Source organism: Cervus elaphus, chromosome 25, assembly GCF_910594005.1.
Source record: "Cervus elaphus chromosome 25, mCerEla1.1, whole genome shotgun sequence".
NCBI classification, from domain to species: domain Eukaryota; kingdom Metazoa; phylum Chordata; class Mammalia; order Artiodactyla; family Cervidae; genus Cervus; species Cervus elaphus.
The window spans coordinates 14,801,995-14,820,760 of NC_057839.1; the positions used below are offsets into that span (position 1 = coordinate 14,801,995).

General features: G+C 38.3%; 1 long non-coding RNA gene across 1 annotated transcript; it reads right to left on the reverse strand.

Annotated features, from left to right (window-relative positions):
* Positions 1-2,627: 2,627 nt before the first annotated feature.
* LOC122683877 lies at positions 2,628-18,348 on the reverse strand. Its single transcript, XR_006337861.1, has 3 exons — positions 18,254-18,348; positions 15,519-15,731; positions 2,628-3,083 (listed from the first exon to the last, which is right to left on the reverse strand). It is a non-coding gene; the product is annotated as an uncharacterized LOC122683877 (long non-coding RNA).
* Between the last annotated feature and the right edge of the window lie 418 nt (positions 18,349-18,766).

Genomic DNA, 18,766 nt, shown 5'->3' on the forward strand with positions numbered 1-18,766 from the left:
ATTAACTATCACTTACTGGGAACTTTGATGTGCTGGAGACTGACTTAAGGACTGCATGTTGTCTTGCTTGTCATAATCTTTCAATGTCTTTTGTTTTGTTTTTTTTCTTTTTTTTTAAGAAAGGAGAAAACTGAGTTTCAGAGAGGTTAAGTGATATGTTCAATATTGTTACACAGCTTATAAATGGTACAGCCAGAAATCCAACCCTGGTATGACTATAAAATAACTTTTACTCTTTCTGGGGGAAACACATAGCTTATGCTTATAAATTTTAACTTTAAGTTTCCAGGTGGCTGTGGCCTAGAAAAGGCGAGTTGGCCATGGGAATACAGAGTAAGTCAATAGTTTATATATTCTTTTCATTACAGAGAATTCCAGGAAAACTCAGATGAGGTTGAATCATTAGGCAGAAAGGTCCCTTCTTAATAATAAGAGCTTTTACCACCCAAGTATGGGCTCAGTGAGCTTGTTTTTTAAAAAAAATTGTCATAGTTCTTATTTTAAATAATTGTTCTTAAATTTTTTATTTAAAAAATAGCTGTTAGTTTTTAGAACAATTAACATTTGTGGAAGAAACTGAGTGTTACAGAGTTCCCTATACCCTCCACCCAGTTTCCACTATTATTAACATCTACTAATGCACCTTTGTTATAATCAATTAACTAATACCAAAATAGTATTAACTAAAGTCCATAGTTTATTCAGATTTCCTTGGTGTTTACCCAACGTCCTTCTCCTATGTCAGGATTCCATCTAGGACACCACATTGCCTTTAGTTGCCATGTCTTCTTAGGCTCCTCTTGGCTGTGAGAGTTTCTCAAGCTTCCGTTGGTTTTGATGACTTTGCCAGTTTTGAGGTATACTAGTGATTTTGTAAGAGGTAAGAGAATGTACCTCTCTGGGGACAAGTCTCATGTTTTTCTTGTGATTAGACTAACGTAATAGGTTCTGGTAGAGGACCTCAGATGTAAGGTGCCATTTTCATCACATCATATCAAGGGTATATACTATCAACATGACCTATGACTGTTGATGTTGACCTTGATCACATGGCTAAGGTAATGTTTATCAGATTTCCCCACTGGAAGGTTACCTCTCCCCTACCCCCACCTCCTATACTACTGTTCCTTCAAACTCGCTATTCATAGCCCACACTTAAGTGCGGTGCTCGTTGACTTTTAAAAATAGTCTTATTAATTTTCCTCCATCACACAAAGTGACTTCCTGTTTAGCCTGATTTGATACCATTTGTTAATTAATCTCTTCATCTCTGCTCCTACTCTCCAAATTAGTGCTCTCAAATCATAGACTTTCAGAGTTCAGAGAGTATAAAGTACATTAGCCCTTTTATGATTGTGTTATCTGACAGAGGAAGCAGAAATATATACATGTTTTGAAAGAATTTCATATTTAATAATCCCTGAAAGCAAGGAATCAATCATCATGGTGGTGATGGTGGTGTAGTCACCAAGTTGTGACTGATTCTTACAACCCCATGGATTGGATTATTACTCAACAGGTTCCTCTGTCCAAGTGATTTTCCAGGCAAGAATACTGAAGTGGGTTGCCAGTTCCTTCTCCAGGGGATCTTCCTGATCTAGGGATTGAGCTTGTATCTTCTATATTGGCAGGCAGGTATTTACCACTGAGCCACCAGGGAAGCCTTGCAATTATCATAGGATATTCAGAAATTTGTTGACTGTCCTGAGATTTATTTTAGGGACCAGAGTCATTCTGGCTCCTAAAATAAATGTCAGGTCACAGAGGTGGTGTCTCAACTTAAGGAAACAAAGTCTGCTTACTAAACATGGGAACAGATACTGTGAACATGGATTTCCCAACAAAACACAAAGGGCAGCTGATTCTTTGGTGCTGATGAGGAGGAGTACAAAGGTGATGAAGGAGGATATAAATTTGAAGTATCACTTCTTCAATGTTATATATATAAGCATTGGTTTGGATGTCAACAGTTTTAATAAAAGAAAATAAAATAGTATTTCCCTGGTGGTCTAGTGGTTAAGAATCTGTCTGTGAACATAGGTATGACCTAAAGCAAATTCCTTACGATTATACAGTGGAAGTGGCAAATAGATTTAAGGGATTAGATCTGATAGACAGAGTGCCTGAAGAACTATGTTTGTGATGTTGTACAGGAGGCAGTGATCAAGAACATCAGTATTGTGTTGGCCTCTTCTGTACATCAATATGAATCAGCCACAGGTATACTTATGTCTCCTGCTTCCTGAATCCCCCTCCTGTCCTGTCCCCATCCCACCCCACTAGGTTGTCACCGAGCACTGGGTTGAAATCACATGGTGGTGACAATGAAAAGACATATACATAGCCCAGTGTTTCCAACCTTTACAAGAACAAGAAGTTCTCTTGCAAGTCAAAATAAGTTCATGGAACCCTGTATAAGAGTCGTTGAATTTTACTATGCATTCATTGACAATGAATTATAAATTAGGGATGATAATCATGTTGGAGAAGGAAACGGCAACCCACTCCAGTATTCTTGCCTGGAGAATCCCAGGGACAGAGGAACCTGGTGGGCTGCTGTCTTTGGGGTCGCACAGAGTCGGACACGACTGAAGCGACTTAGTAGCAGCTTAATCATGTTACTACACTATAGCTTCCAAATGTGTTTGAAAAACCAGTGATATACATATGTGAAAACATGTTATCTAATGTGTGAAACATGTTATTTAATGTGTGAAAACATATCTATTAAGGCTGTAGCTAGTGTTTGCTGCATAAAGGCCTATAATGACCCACAATCAGGAAGGCATGCGTTTTTGCTCCTGCTCCTGCTGCCCACCCTACTCCCATGCCCATCACTAGGTTCCTGATCTAGCTCTTCTCCTCTAGTAGACGAACTGTTACATTTGGATTTCTAGTTTCTGTAGATCCACTTCCTCCTTACATTTCCACAGAACTTTATTTGAAATAAGTGCAGAGGGAGCTCTGTGTGGGCTGATGGATGGGCCTGGCTGGAATTTTGCTTTTCCAGGAGTCCAAGTAAGTCTTGGTCACATTAGTCAATGGCTTCCTCCATCCACAGCTCTTTAGAAGGTGTACCAACCCTGAGAACAGCAAGAAAGGGCAGCAACAAGTGAACATGTTTTGGGACCTTGAATCTGTTACTGTCTCATAGTGCACAGAGCCAGCTCAAATTAAAAAAGAGTGTAAGGTCAGGGCTCAGACTCATTCCTGGCATTGCTTGTGGGTCACTCTATCCTATTCTGGCTTAGATATGATGCATGTTTTTGTTCTCAGTAAACATTCTATTTTTTGGCGGAGTCACCGTCTACCCCCACTCTTTGGTTCCCCTGAAAGAAATTCTGATTTTCTATCCTAGTTGAGTTGCCTCAAGAAATCCTGGGAAGAAATTCAGTACTTCTCCCCAACTGCCCACATGGTTAGCTCACTCCCAGCCTGGAGGATAGAACCTGAGTTCATAAGAAAGACATGGGCTTCCTCCCTTTCCTTTTCCTCAGTCCCATACCAGCAACACAAAACCAAAGTGCAAACCTATCCTTCTCCTAACTCATACCAAAACACTAACATTAGAGATCTTTTGGTTTAGGCTTTAACCTGTTGTAAAACTCCAAAATGTTCCTAGAAGCATAGGTTATTGGTTAGGCCTTATCAGTAAGTTACCCAAGAATTAGCTTATCAGAACCTTTCCTAGTGGCAGATTTCAAAATTGAGAGGGTGAGATGAGGAGAACTCTGAGCCCTGCTCCTTCTATTGCCATCAACAGGTGAGAAAAGCAAAAAGGGAAAACTAAAGGTTAGAGATAGTAGGACCAAAATTAGGGGTCTTGTCCTATTGTCTCCCTTACCTCATAGCACATGGATCAAAAATTCTTTTTTAGAGCAGATATAGGCAGATGACTGAAAGACTGTAATTCAGTTCACACTGAAGGTAACTGGAGTATAGCAAGATTCCTGGGAGGTGCTCAAGACAGGGCCAGAATGGGCAAAGAATCAATGTCACCAAGACCATGAGTTGTAAGCTGGTCAATGGTAAGAAACACATAGCACTCACTGTGTTCTTGATACTGTTTTATGTGCTTCACATCCAAGAGAGAGGTGATGTTATTTGCTCCATTTATCAGGTGGGGAAATTACTTGCCCAACCCACTCAGGAAGTGACAGGGCTGAGGACTGAACCCAGGTAGTGTGGTTCCAGAGTCGGAACTTTGAAATAATGCTATGCTATAGTCCAGAGAGGTGGAGCTAAAAGCACCCTCTGGTTCTAGTTCAAGCACTGTCTCTAACGGTGTGGCTTTAGGGCAGGTCATTTCAGTTTTCTGGATTCAGTTTCATCAACTGTAGAAAGAAAAGATAAGAGTAGATGACACAAAGTTCTCTTATGCTTCAGCATTCAGTGGTTCTACATGGAACACGTATGGCCATGAATATGTAATAGCCCGTACAAGGAACAGAGTGAGGATGAGGGCAAATCTTATCCCTCTAATCCTATCTCCAGGGCTTCCTGTGCCCAGAGTTGCTTTTATGCCTTCCTTTCCTAATCCTCACTGATAATTATGCTTAATGGTGGAGATAACAGAGCTGATATAAAAGGGTGCTTCCAGGATTGAACAAAGGAGAGAGGGGAAGAGAAGGAGCTTTGCAGCCAGATGGAAGACCTGCCTGACAGCAACACAATGTTCACCAAGTTACCCCCTCAGAGCTGCAGCTTCTACATCTGCAGTGTTAAGAGGACCTCCTCCAAAGGTTTTTGTGTAGATTCAATAAGATACATAAAGAACCAAGGCCAGGGCCTAGCGCGTAGTAGGGGCTCAGTAGGTTTAGTTACTTTCCCATCTTTCTCCCTTCCTCACAGGTGACGTGAAGAGTTGTAAAGGCAATAGGATACCGTGTGACCTCATATCCTCCTCTACTGTCCCAGATTTCTGTGCTTACAAGACAGCTCTAAGTGATCTAAGTGAAAAGGCGTTACATTCCTTTTCTCCCCTTACATTTTAAACTTTTTATTTTTTACTGGGGTATAGCCGATTAACAATGTTGTGGTAGTTTCTGGTGAATAGCAAAGGGACTCAACCATACATATACATGTATCTTTTCTTCCCCAAACCCCTCTCTTGAGGTATTTGCCTAGCTTATAAAAACTCTCTCTTGTTTGGTAATGGCCCTTATACAAAGATCATTTCAGCTATAACTAATAGAAAATACAGAATATAAAGGTTTAAGCATAAAAGAAATTTGCTACCTATTATATATATGTAAGTTAAGTCCATTTGGTCCAACAGGATGTAAGCTTCAGGTGAGGCTCTGACGGCACCATGTGTATGTGGTGGTCAGGACTCCCCGTATAAAAATACCTTCTTAAGGTTTAGAGCCCTCACTGTTACAACATCATGTCTGTGGCATTCTGTTAATTGAAAGCAGTCACAGAAAAAAAAATCTATAGAAAATCAATGAATCACAAAGGAAGAGAACAAAAGAAGAATAAAGAAGAAAAGGCATTACAGAACTGCCAGAAAATAATTAACAAAATGGCAATGAGTCCATACCTTTCATAGTTACTTTAATGTAAATAGACCAAGTTCTTCTGTCAGAAGACAACAAGGTGCTGAGTGGATTAAAAAAAAACACACGACCCATCTATATGCTGCCTAAGACTCTTGCTTCAGATGTAGAATACATACAGACTGAAAATAAAGGAATGGAAGAGATTACTTCACACAAATGGGAACCAAAAGAAAAGTGTAGTAACTATACTCATATTAGACAAAGAGACACAGAAGTCATTATAAAGGGGTCAGTCCATCAAGGGTATATAATAATTGTAAGTATCTGTCCACCCAACATAAGAGCACCAAAATGTGTAAAGCAAATATGAAAAGACCTAAAGGGAGAAATAAATAGAAATCCAGTAGTAGTAGGGGACTTCGATACCTGTCAATGTTAACATCATCCAGACAAAAATTCAATAAGGAAAATTAGCCTTAAATCACATATTAAATTGTGTGGACTTAACAGGTGATGCAGTGGTAAAGAATCTGCATGCCAATGCAGAAGACACAGGAGACTCAGGTTCAATTCCTTGGTGGGGAAGATCCCCTGGAGTAGAAAATGGCAACCCACTCCAGTATTCTTGCCTGCAAAATCCCATGGACAGAGAAGACTGGTCACAAAGAATTGGATACAACTGAGTGACTGAGCACACACATGTACAGAACATATACAGACATATACAGAACATTCCATGCCCAAACAACAGAAAATACATTCTTCTTAAGCTCACACAAAACTTACTCCAGGATAGATCAAATGTTAGGCCGCAAAACAAATCTTAATAAAGTTAATGAAATTAAAATCATACCATCCATCTTTTCTAACTGTGATATGAAACTGGACATCAATTCAAAGAAAACTGGAAAATTCACAAAGACGTGGCAATTAAACAGCCTGCAACTAAACAATCATTGGGTCAACAAAGAAATCAAAAGAGAAATCAGAAAGTATCTTGAAGCAAATGAAAATGGAAATACAACATACTAAAATGTGTGGTTTGTAGCAAGAGAGCAGCTCTTAGAGGAAAGTTCATAATGATAAATGCTTACTAAGAAACAAAAAAGATCTCAAATAAAAAATCTAACTTTATACCTCAAGAAATAGAAGGAAAAAACAAACAACCAAGTCCAAAGTTAGTAGAAGGAAGGAAATAACAAAGATCAGAAAGGAAATAAGTGAAATAGAGACTAAAAAGACAACGGAAAGATCAATGAAGCCAAAAGCTGTTTTTTTATTTTTTATTTTTAAATAAGATAAATAGATAGGGCTTCCTTGATGGCTCAGCCAGTAAAGAATCTGCCTGCAATGCAGGAGATGGAACCCTGGGTTGGAAAGATACTCTGAGAAGGAAATGGCAACCCAGTCCAGTATTCCTGCCTGGAGAATCCTGTGGACAGAGGAGCCTGGAGGGTTATAGTCAATAGCGTCGCAAAAGTCAGAGATGACTGAAGCAACTGAGCACACAAAATAGATAAACTTTTAGCTAGATTCACCAAAAAAAAAAAAAAAAAAGAGGATGCAAAATGAAAGAGGAGACATTACAACTGGTACCACAGAAGCATAAAGGATAATAAAAGACAAACATGAACACTAAAAACCTGTACAAATTAGAAGAATGTATAAATTCGTAGAAACACATAGCCTACCAAGACTGGATCATGAAGAAATAGAAAATCTCAATAGGTTGATTACTTGTAAGGAGATCAAATCATTAATAAAAAACCTCCCAACAAATAAAACTTCAGGACCAGATGGTTTTATTGGTGAATTCTACCAATCTTTTAAAGAAGAACTAACATCAATTTTTCTGAAACTCTTCCAGAAAAAAGAAAAGGGAACACTTCCAACCTTATTTTACAAAACTAGTATTACCCTAATACTAAAACCAGAAAAGGACACCACAAGAAAAGAAAATTACATGTCAGTATTCCTGATAAACTTAGACACAAAGAATCTTTAACTGATTATTAGTAAACTGCATCCAACAATACATTAAAAGGATCATATACCATGATCAATTAGGATTTATTCCAACAGTGTAAGGATGATTCAACATCTGCAAATCAATGTAATATGTCATATTAACAAATTGAAAGATAAAAGTCACACAATCATCTCAATAGATATAGAAAAAGCTTTTGGCAAAATTCAGCCCATTTGTGATGAGAGTTCTCAACAATGTAGATACAGAGGGAACATATCTTAACATAATAAAGCTCATATATGACAAGCCCCCAAATTACATCATTATTAATAGTGGAAAGGTGAAAGCTTTTCCTCTAAGACCAGAAACAATACAAGGGTGCCCACTCTTGCTACTTTTATTTCATATAGTATTGGAAATCCAAGCCAGAGCAGTTAGACAAGAAAAAGAAATAAAAGGCATCCAAATCAGAAAGAAGCAAACTGTTACTATTAGCAGATGGCATCCTATCATGTATTGAATGCCCTAAAGACCTCACAAAAAAACTATTGGAACTAATAAAAAATTCAATTAAGCTTGAATATATAAAATCAATAAAAAATCAGTTGCATTCTACATGCTAATAACTAATTATCAGAAAGAGAAATTAAGAAAATAATCCCATTTACAATTGCATAAAAAAGAACAAAATACTTAGGGATAAATTTAACCAAGGAGGTAAAAGACCTGTAAATTTAAAACCATAAGATATTGATGAAAAAAATTGAAGTAGGCACATGTAAGTGAAGATCTATGCTCATGGGTTAGAAGAGTTAATATTTATTTTTACTTTTTTTTACAAGTCTAAAAAATTATGCTGTATCTCATTATTATTAAGAGTTAATATTTTAAAATGTCCATACTACCCCAAGCAATCTACAGAGGCAATATAACCCCTATCTAAATTCTAAAGACATTTACATAGAAATAGAACAAATAATCCTAAAATCTGTACGGAATCAGAAAAGACTCTAAATAGCTAAAACAATCTTGAGAAAAAAGGATAAAACAGGAGGCGACACATTTCTTGATTTCAAACTATGTTTCAAAGCTACAGTAATCAAAAGAGTATAGTACTGACATAAAAAACAGACACATAGATAAATGGAACAGAAAAGAGAGTCCAGTAATAAACCTACATGTATAGAATCAGTTAGTTTACAACAAGGGAATCAAGAACACATAATTGGGAAAGACAGTCTCTTCAACAAATGGTGCTGGTAAAGCTGAACAGCCACATGCAGAAGACTAAAAGTGGACACTACTCAATACCATACTTAAAATTCAACTCAAAATGGATCAATGGCTTAAACATGAGACCCAAAATCATAAAATTCCTAAAAGAAAACAGGTTCCATGACATTGCTCTTGGCAATGATTTTTTTTTTTTTTTGTATTTGACACTAAAAGCAAAGGCAATAAAAGCAAAAATAAACAAATATAGCTTTTTACACCAAAGTAAAAAGCTTCTGCACAGCAAAGGAAACTATCAACAAAATGAAAACAGAGCAGGAAAAAATAGTTGTAAATCATATATCTGATGAGGGGTTTGTACTCAAAATACATAAAAAATTCATACAAGTCAACTGAGGGGAAAAAAGAAACAAGAAATTTGATTTAAAAATGGGTAGAGAAAAAAAAAAAAGGGTAGAGGAGCTAAATAGGCATTTCTCCAAAGATAACATGCAGATGGCCAACAGGTACCTGAAAAGCTGCTGAACATCAACAATCATCAGGGAAATGTAAATCAAAATCACACACCTGTTAGAATGGCTATTAGAAAAATGACAAGAAGTAACAAATGTTGGCAAGAATGTGGAGCAAAATTCCCACATTACTGTTGGTGAGAGTGTAACTTGGTGCAGCCACTATGGAAAACTGTATAGAGGATCTTCAAAAAATTAAATATTGAACTACCATTTAATACAGCAATTTCACTTCTGGGAATAAATATTACCAAAGGGAATGAAAATATTAACTCAAAAAGTATATGTACCCCCATGTTCATTGCAGCATTATTAACAATAGCCAAGATATAGAAATGACTTGTGCCCATTGAAGAATGAATGAATAATGAAAATGTGATATGTATGTATTTCAGCCACTAGAGAAGGAAATCTTGTTATTTGTGACAACATGGGTAGACACTGAGGGCATATGTTAAGTGAAATAAGTCAGACAGAAAGAGACAAATGGCATGTGATTGATCCTACTTATACATGGAATCTAAAATCAAGCAAACAGACAAGCAAAACCCCAAATCACAGATACAGAACAGATTGGTGGTTGCCAGAAACAAGGGACTAGGGTGGGCAGACTGTCTGAAGGTAGCCAAAAAGTTTAAACTTCCAATCATAAAGGAAATAAGCCCTGGGGATGTAACATATATTATGGTGACTATAATTAACAGTACTATATTGCATATTTGAAAGTTGTAAAGAGAGCTGATCTTAAAAGTTTTCATCACAAGAAAAAAGTGTAATTGTGTGTGTTGATGGATGTTAACTAAACTTATTGTGGTTATCATATTATGATATATACATATACCAAATCTTTATGTTTAAAAACGCTAAACCAGTGTAATGTTAGATGCCAATTATATCTCAAATTTTTTTAAATAGGAAAAAATGAAATAATGTTCAGCCATAAAAAGGACATCTTGTCATTTTCAACAGTATAGATAAAACTTGACAGCATTATGCTAAGTGAAATAAGTTTGACAGAGAAAGATAAATACTATATGATTTCACTTGATTTCACTTATAAGTGAAAACAAAACTCATAGAAATAGAGAATAGATTGCTGCTTGCCAGAGAAGGGGTTGAGGGTATTGGGGATATTAGTTGAAGGTAGTAAAAATGTACAAATTTCCAGGTATGGAATAAATACATTCTGGTATATGTACAGGCTGGTGAGTACGTTTAATAATACTGTATTATATAGTTGAAAGTTGATAAAAGAATAGATCTGAAAAATTTTCATCACAAGGAAAAAAATTTGTAACTCCGCAAGGTGATGGATTTTTAACTAATCTTATTGTAGTAATCATTTGCACAAATACACACATCATTATTTTGTACATCTTAAACATACAATATTAAATGTCAACTAAATCTCAATAAAACTGGACAAAAGAATACAAACAAATCACAACAAAAGAGTGAAAGTGCCAACTGAAATTCAGTGTGGACCTATGTAAGGTCGCAGAGTCTGGGAGGTGTGGTTCATTGGGGGCTATCTTTAGTGACTAGCTACTGCTACTGGATAACCAGGCTTCTAGCAATTTCCCCTTTTAACTCCCTTGAATTAAGTAGAGTCAGATTCTGCTGCTTAAAACTGAAATCTCTTTAATTAATAAGTACCTGAACATCCCTAATATAAAAGGGCAGGATAAGCAAAAGAGAAAAATACAGGAGAAGTTACTAGAAGTCAGTTACTAAAAATCAGTGGTATAGTTTTCTATATGTACACATTTATGTGTACACACATGACTATTTCCAAATATCTTAAAACTTTTTAGAAAATCAAATTTTACTATCTTTTTCAAGATACTGTATGATTTTATTAGCAAATGTTGTGTATATATATTTCTAAAATATAAAGATTCTTTTTATAAATCCATGAGACCATTATGATACTTAACAATATTTTTAAAATATTTAATATCAATTAACAAGGACAAGATGGTTGGGTAGAATGACGTGTGCTCATCTTCTCTTGCGAGAATTCCAAAATTACAACTTGCTACTGAACAACCATTGACAGGAGAATGTTGGATCCCACTGAAAAAAAATACCCCACATCCAAGGGCAAAGGAGAAGCCCCAGCAAGATGGTAGAAGGGGCAAAATTGCATTTAGAATCAAACCCCATACCCGCGAGAGATGTTCCAAGGGATCAAGCAAAACCTTGTGCGCGCCAGGAGACCCCGCAGAGACTGAGCCAGACCCGCCTTTGAGTGTCTCCTGCAGAGGTACGGGTCAGCAGTGGCCTGTCGCAGGGGCAGGGGCTCTAGGTGCAGCAGACCTGGGTGCGGCATAAGCCCTCTTGGAGGAGGTCATCATCAACCCCAACATAGAGCTGCCAGAACTTATATTAGACTGGGGAACAAGACCCAGTCTCCCCCTCAGTCTGTCTCTCCCATCAGGAAGCTTCCATAAGCCTCCCATCCTTCTCCATCAGAGGGCAGAGAGAATGAAAACCACAATCACAGAAAAGTAAGCAATCTGATCACATGGACCACCATCTCCTCTAACTCAGTGAAACTATGAGCCATGCTGTGTGGGGCCACCCAAGATAGACGGGTCATGGTGGAGAGTTCTGACAAAATGCAGTCCACTGGAAAAGGGAATGGCAAACCACTTCAGTATTCTTGCCTTGAGAAACCCATGAACAGTATGAAAAGGCAAATAGGACATTGAAAGATGAACTCCCCATGTTGGTTGAAGAGATGGAGCCAAAGCAACAACAGCACCCAGTTGTGGATATGACTGGTGATGGAAGTTAAGTCCGATGCTGTAAAGAGCAATATTGCATAGGAACCTGGAATGTTAGGTCCATGAATCAAGGCAAATTGGAAGTGGTCAAACAGGAGATGGCAAGAGTGAACATTGACATTTTAGGAATCGGTGAAATAAAATGGACTGGAGTGGGTGAATTTAACTCAGACGACTATTATACCTACTACTGTGGGCAGGAATCCCTTAGAAGAAATGGAGTAGCCATCATAGTCAACAAAATAATCTGAAATGCAGTACTTGGACATAATCTCAAAAAAGACAGAATGATCTCTGTTCGTTTTCAAGGCAAACCACTCAATATCACAATAATCCAAGTCTATGCCCTGACCAGTAATGCTGAAGAAGCTGAAGATGGATGGTTCTATGAAAACCTACAGACCTTTTAGAACTAACACCCAAAAAAGATGTCATTTTCATCATAGGGGATTGGAATGCAAAAGTAGGAAGTCAAGAAACACCTGGAGTAACAGGCAAATTTGGCCTTGGAGTACATAATAAAGCAGGGCAAAGGCTAATAGAGTTTTGCCAAGAGAATGCACTGGTCATAGCAAACACCCTCTTCCAAAAACACAAGAGAAAACTCTACACATGGACATTACCAGATGGTCAACACCAAAATCAGATTGATTATATTCTTTGCGGCCAAAGATGGAGAAGCTCTATACAGTCAGCAAAACAAGACCGGGAGCTGACTGTGTGTGGCTCAGACCATGAACTCCTTGTAGCCAAATTCAGACTGAAATTGAAGAAAGTATGGAAAACCACTAGATCATTCAGGTATGACCTAAATCAAATCCCTTATGATTATACAGTAGAAGTGACAAATAAATTCAAGGGATTAAATTTGATAGAGTGTCTGAAGAACAATGGACTGAGGATCGTGACACTGTACAGGAGGCAGTGATCAAGACCATCCACAAGAAAAAGAAATGAAAAAAGGCAAAATGGTTGTCTGAGGAGGCCTTACAAATAGCTGTGAAAAGAAGAGAAGTAAAAGGCAAAGGAGAAAAGGAAAGATATACCCGTTTGAATGCAGAGTTCCAAAGAATAACAAGGAGAGATAAGAAAGCTTTCCTCAGTGATCAATACAAAGAAATAGAGGAAAACAACAGAATGGGAAAGACTAGAGATTTCTGCAAGAAAATCAGAGCTACCAAGGGAACATTTCATGCAAAGATGGGCACAATAAAGGACAGAAACAGTATGGACCTAACAGAAACAGAAGGTATTAAGAGGAGGTGGCAAGAATATACAGAAGAACTATACAAAAAAGATCTTCATGATCCAGATAATCATGATGGTGTGATCACTCACCTAGAGCCAGACATCCTGGCTCTGTGAAGTCAAGTGGGCCTTAGGAAGCATCACTACAAACAAAGTTAGTGGAGGTGATAGAATTCCAGCTGAGCCATTTCAAATCCTAAAAGATGATGCTGTGAAAGTGCTGCACGCAATATGCCAGCAAATTTGGAAAACTCAGCAGTGGCCACAGGACTGGAACAGGTCAGTTTTCATTCCAATCCCAGAGAAAGGCAATGCCAAAGAATGTTCAAACTACTGCACAATTGCACTCATTTCACACACTAGCAAAGTAATGCTCAAAATTCTCCAAGCCAGGCTTCAACAGTACATGAACTGTGAATTTCCAGATGTTCAAACTGGATTTCGAAAAGGCAGAGGAACCAGAGATGAAATTGCCAACATCCGTTGGATCATCGAAAAAGCAAGAGACTTCCAGAAAAACATCTACCTCTGCTTTATTTGCAATGCCAAAGCCTTTGACTGTGTGGATCACAACAAACTGTGGAAAATTCTTCAAGATGGGAATACCAGACCACCTGACCTGCCTCCTGAGAAATCTGTATTCAGATCAAGAAGCAACAGTTAGAACCAGACATGGAACAACAGACTGGTTCCAAATCGGGAAAGGAGTACATCAAGACAGTAATTGTCACCCTGTTTATTTAACTTCTATGCAGAGTACATCATGTGAAATGCTGGCCTGGATGAAGCACAAGCTGGAATCAAGATTGCTGGGAGAAATATCAATAACCTTATATACACAGATGACACCACCCTTATGGCAGAAAGTGAAGAGGAACTAAAGAACATCTTGATGAAAGTGAAAGAGGAGAGTGAAAGAGCTGGCTTAAAATCAACATTCAAAAAACTAAGATCATGGCATCTGGTCCTATCACTTCATGGCAAATAGATGGGGAAACAATGGAAATAGTGACAGACTTTATTTTCTTGGGCTCCAAAATCACTGCAGATGGTGATTGCAGCCATGAAATTAAAAAACGCTTGCTCCTTGGAAGAACAGTTATGACCAACCTAGACAGCATATTAAAAAGCAGAGACATTACTTTGCCAACAAAGGTCCATGTAGTCAAAGTTATGGTTTCTCTAGTAGTCATGTATGGATGTGAGAGTTAGATTATAAAGAAAGCTGAGTGCTGAAAAATTGATGCTTTTGAACTGTGGTGTTGAAGAAGACTGTTGATAGTCCCTTGGACTGCAAGGAGATCAAACCAGTCAATCCTAAAGGAAATAATTCCTGAATGTTCATTGGAAGGACTGATGCTGAGGCTGAAACTCCAGTACTTTGGCCCCCTGATGGGAACAACTGACTCATTTGAAAAGACCCTGATGCTGGAAGATTGAGGGCAGGAGGAGAAGAGGACAACAGAGGATGAGATGGTTAGATGGCATCAGTAACTCAATGGACATGAGTTTGAGCAAGCTCTGAGAGTTGGCGATGGACAGGGAAGCCTGGCATGCTGTGGTTCACGCTGTCACAAGGAGTTGGACATGACTGATTGACTGAACTTAACCAAATATCATAAAAGCATTCAGATTTCCCCAATTGTCTAATACATGACTTTCAACATTATATTTTTAATCTCTGATGCGTAAGAAAAAGAGGTTTGAGATTCTATAATACGAAGCTCATAACTTAGATAGTGCATCAATCAAAATATTTATTAAACTTTTCTTATGAATCCATGACTAGGCTTGATATTTTGAGCATTAGGGATAGTAGTTCCCAGAGGTGGCAGGCTCCATGAACTCAAACAAGAAAGAAAACACTCACACATGCACACACAACATACACACACACATGAGACTTCTCTATTTGTTGCACTCCTATTCATTCTCTATGACCAGCTTAAATTTTACCTTTTCTCCTGCCTTAATTCTATATATTTCCCTAGGCAGAGCTATTTGTTCACTTCTTTGGCTTCTCGTTGCTCTTTGTAGCTAGTTCAATATATCATTTATCCTGGTTGATGCTAATGTTTTGTTATGTGCAGCAGGCAGAATTCTAACATGACCCCTCAATGAGTCCTTTGTATAATTCCCTCGCATTGCCTTGGAGGAGGGTCTGTGAATATGAGATGTTATTCCCATGATTATATAACCTATATGGCAAAAGGTGTGCCAAATTGCTTGACTTTAAGATAGCAAGATTACTCTTTGTGGGACTTACCTACTTGATCAGGTCAGTTTTGAAAAGAGATGAGGCTCTTCAAAAGAGACTTGAAGTGTGAGAGGGATTTGATACAAAGAAGATAATCTTGTACTTGCTTGGAGATGGAAGGGGCCACAGGGCAAGGAAGGGAGGCAGCTTCTATAATCTGAGGACGACCCTCGGCTGATGATTAGAAGGATCTTCAGTCCCACAATCCCAAGGAACTGAATTCTGTCACAAGCACAAATGCTTGGAGTCAGATGCTAGCAACAGGCAAGAATGCAGCCTACCTAACACCTTGATTTCAGCCCTGTGAGACCATGAGCAGAGAACCCACTTGGGCTATACCCAGACTTCTGACTTGCAGAGCTGTGAGCTAATAAACTAAATTGCTAAATTTGTAATTTCCTACACAGCCATTGTGACAGACTTTATTTTCCTGGGCTCCAAAATCACTGCAGATAGGGACTGCAGCCAAGAAATTAAAAGACGCTTGCTCCTTGGAAGAAAAGCTATGACAAACCTAGACAGCATATTAAAAAGAAGAGCTATTACTTTGCTGACAAAGGTCCATCAAGTCAAAGCTATGGTTTTTCCAGTAGTCATGTATGGATGTGAGAGTTGGACCCTAAAGAAGGCTCAGCACTGAAGAACTGATGCTTTTGAATTGTGGTGTTGGAGAAGACTCTTGAGAGTCCCTTGGACTGCTAGGAGATCAAACCAGACAATCCTAAAGGAAATCAATCCTGAATATTCATTGGAAGGACTGATGCTGAGGCTGAAACTCCAAACTCCATACTTTGGCCACCTGATGTCTAGAGCCAATTTTCATTAGAAAAGACCATGATGCTGGGAAAGATTGAAGACACGAGGAGAAGGGGACAACAGATGTTGAGATGGTTGGATGGCATCACCGATTGAACAGATATGAGTTTGAGCAAGCTCCAGGAGCTGGTGAAGGACAGGGATGCCTGGCATGCTGCGGTCCATGGGGTCACAAAGAGTTGGACTTGACTGAGCAACTGAACAACAACAACACAGCCACAGAAACTAACAGATTATGCATCTGTCTTCTTCACTGAACAAAGATCACCTGGAAGGCAGGGTTTGTTTCTTAATTTTCAATGTAGTCCCCTATAAGCAAAGTACCTAACTCAGAGCAGTGGTTTAATAAGTGCTTGTTGAATAAAATTTTGCAGTGTTGTATAGGAAATTAGAGACAAAGATTCAGTGTACTCAGTTTATTTCAGTAAGTGTTCTTCAAATGCTCACTAGGTGCTCAGCACCATGCCAAGGTCAAGTTCCTCCAAGGCAGCATCTCTGACTCAGTTTCCAGTGTATCTTATATTGATAAAACATTGGGTTTTTGAACATTACTGATGCAGAGACAGTTAACTGGATTTATAGTATTAGAGATACAAGTTGATGAGGAAATGAATATAAAAGATAAGAAAAGTTCCAAAACTTATTTTGAGGAATAGCTTTATTATGCTGCCTTTTAGAACTTCTGATTAATGCCAGTCATGACTATAACTTTGGGCAATTCATTTAATCTTTCTGACCAGCAATTTCCTCACTAATAAAGAGGTAGGATACAGGATGTCACTTGTCAGCATAAAATTCTATGTCATCTATGAGTTTCATGCGTTCTTTCCATCGCTACTCACTATGGTGATAATGACATGGCCACATTCTGACATGCAGGCTTCAGAAATGAAAAGGTCACAATAATCCCCACATTAAACACGATGACTGCCTTATCTTCTTCCAATAGGTTAAAAGGAGCATCTCAGAATCCTCAAGAAATAAGAAGAAAACATACTCATATTTTGAAAAATCTCTCAATGTTTTAACTAAGTTTTTTTAAGGGTAAACAGTTTTTGTACTCTGAAAAAGTTCGGGCCTTATAGCATAACTGGAAGAATCCCAGCTGAAAAGGCTTGACATTTGACTATCTGGACAGCAAAAGAGCATGTACTCAAAATGAAAAGAAAATGACATGATGCTTAAACTATGCTTTAAAGTCCTGCCTGCCACCCATTGTGGGGGGAAGGAGCTTGGATGATGTAAGAAAGAGTAAGGGTGGATGAAGACATTAAAAGTGCGCAATATCCAGTGGCTTCCAGTTGGCTGGCCTGTTTTAACCCAGGAAAATAAGAGGTGTTGGTAACTAACTTTGGTCCCCTCTGCAAATGGAAAAATATTCAGAAAAAAATACTTCTCATTCACTTCGCAAATATTTATTGAGTTCCAACCATGTGCTAGGTACTGTCCTAAATGATAAGGATATAGTCATGAACCTGCCTATGGACCCTATAATTTCACATATATTAAGTAGGGCTCACTTGGGCTCACTTGGGAAGTCAGTGTTGTTTTCAGTTAGCTGAATGTCCACTATATGCTCAGCTACAGAGGCAGATTCTCAGTAAAACTAATGAACTTCAGTCTTCATGGCTGCTTGCTTTTATGGGCCCCCTGTTCTGTGTGTCTTGCTCAGGGATTTGGAACTCATGGATACACAGACCCTGCGCCAGCCAGGGGGTTGTCCTCTATATCCTGATCTACAGGGAAGATCAGTGGGCTCCTAGGAACCCCTTAAATTTTGTTGGTGCCTAGTGACATTCTATACTACATGGGGGCCTCTCCAAGTACCCTGAGCCCAACTCTGGCATCAAGAAGATTCTGATTAAAATGCCGCTCCCCTATCAGGGCACCTTTTGCCCTGCAACCCCCTCCTCCTGCCCAGGACTTACCGGATGCCAGACCTGGCTTAGTTGAATCAGCCCCTGAGGCTATGGCCAAATGGCCAGCTGGAGCCCTCTCCAGTGATATCAAAGGTCTGCAGCCTCTGAGGGCCTTTCCTAGGACACAAAGCACCTTTAGGGCAAGAAATTGAGCTGTGGGATGACCAACAAGTTCTGAAGCTAAAAAAACCTTTTCTAAGCCATCAATAACAAAAAATATATTTCTATCTACTATGCCAGCAGAAAGACAAAATTATCTTTCTATTCTCTCATTTATTATTAAATTTTATAATAAATGGTATTATAAAATTTTTACCATGTGAAAATCAAAGCGTATAAAAACAAACATACAGGGAAAATGTGCATTATATATGTGGGTCAACCAGTTAAATTGTAACAGTAACAATGATTGTTAATTAATACTAGGGATAATAATGCTATTTTCCTGGATGCTTTTTGGAATTTGTAATTTGTTATCATTTCTGTTTTTCATTTAAAATAGATTTCTACCCTGAATCTAGT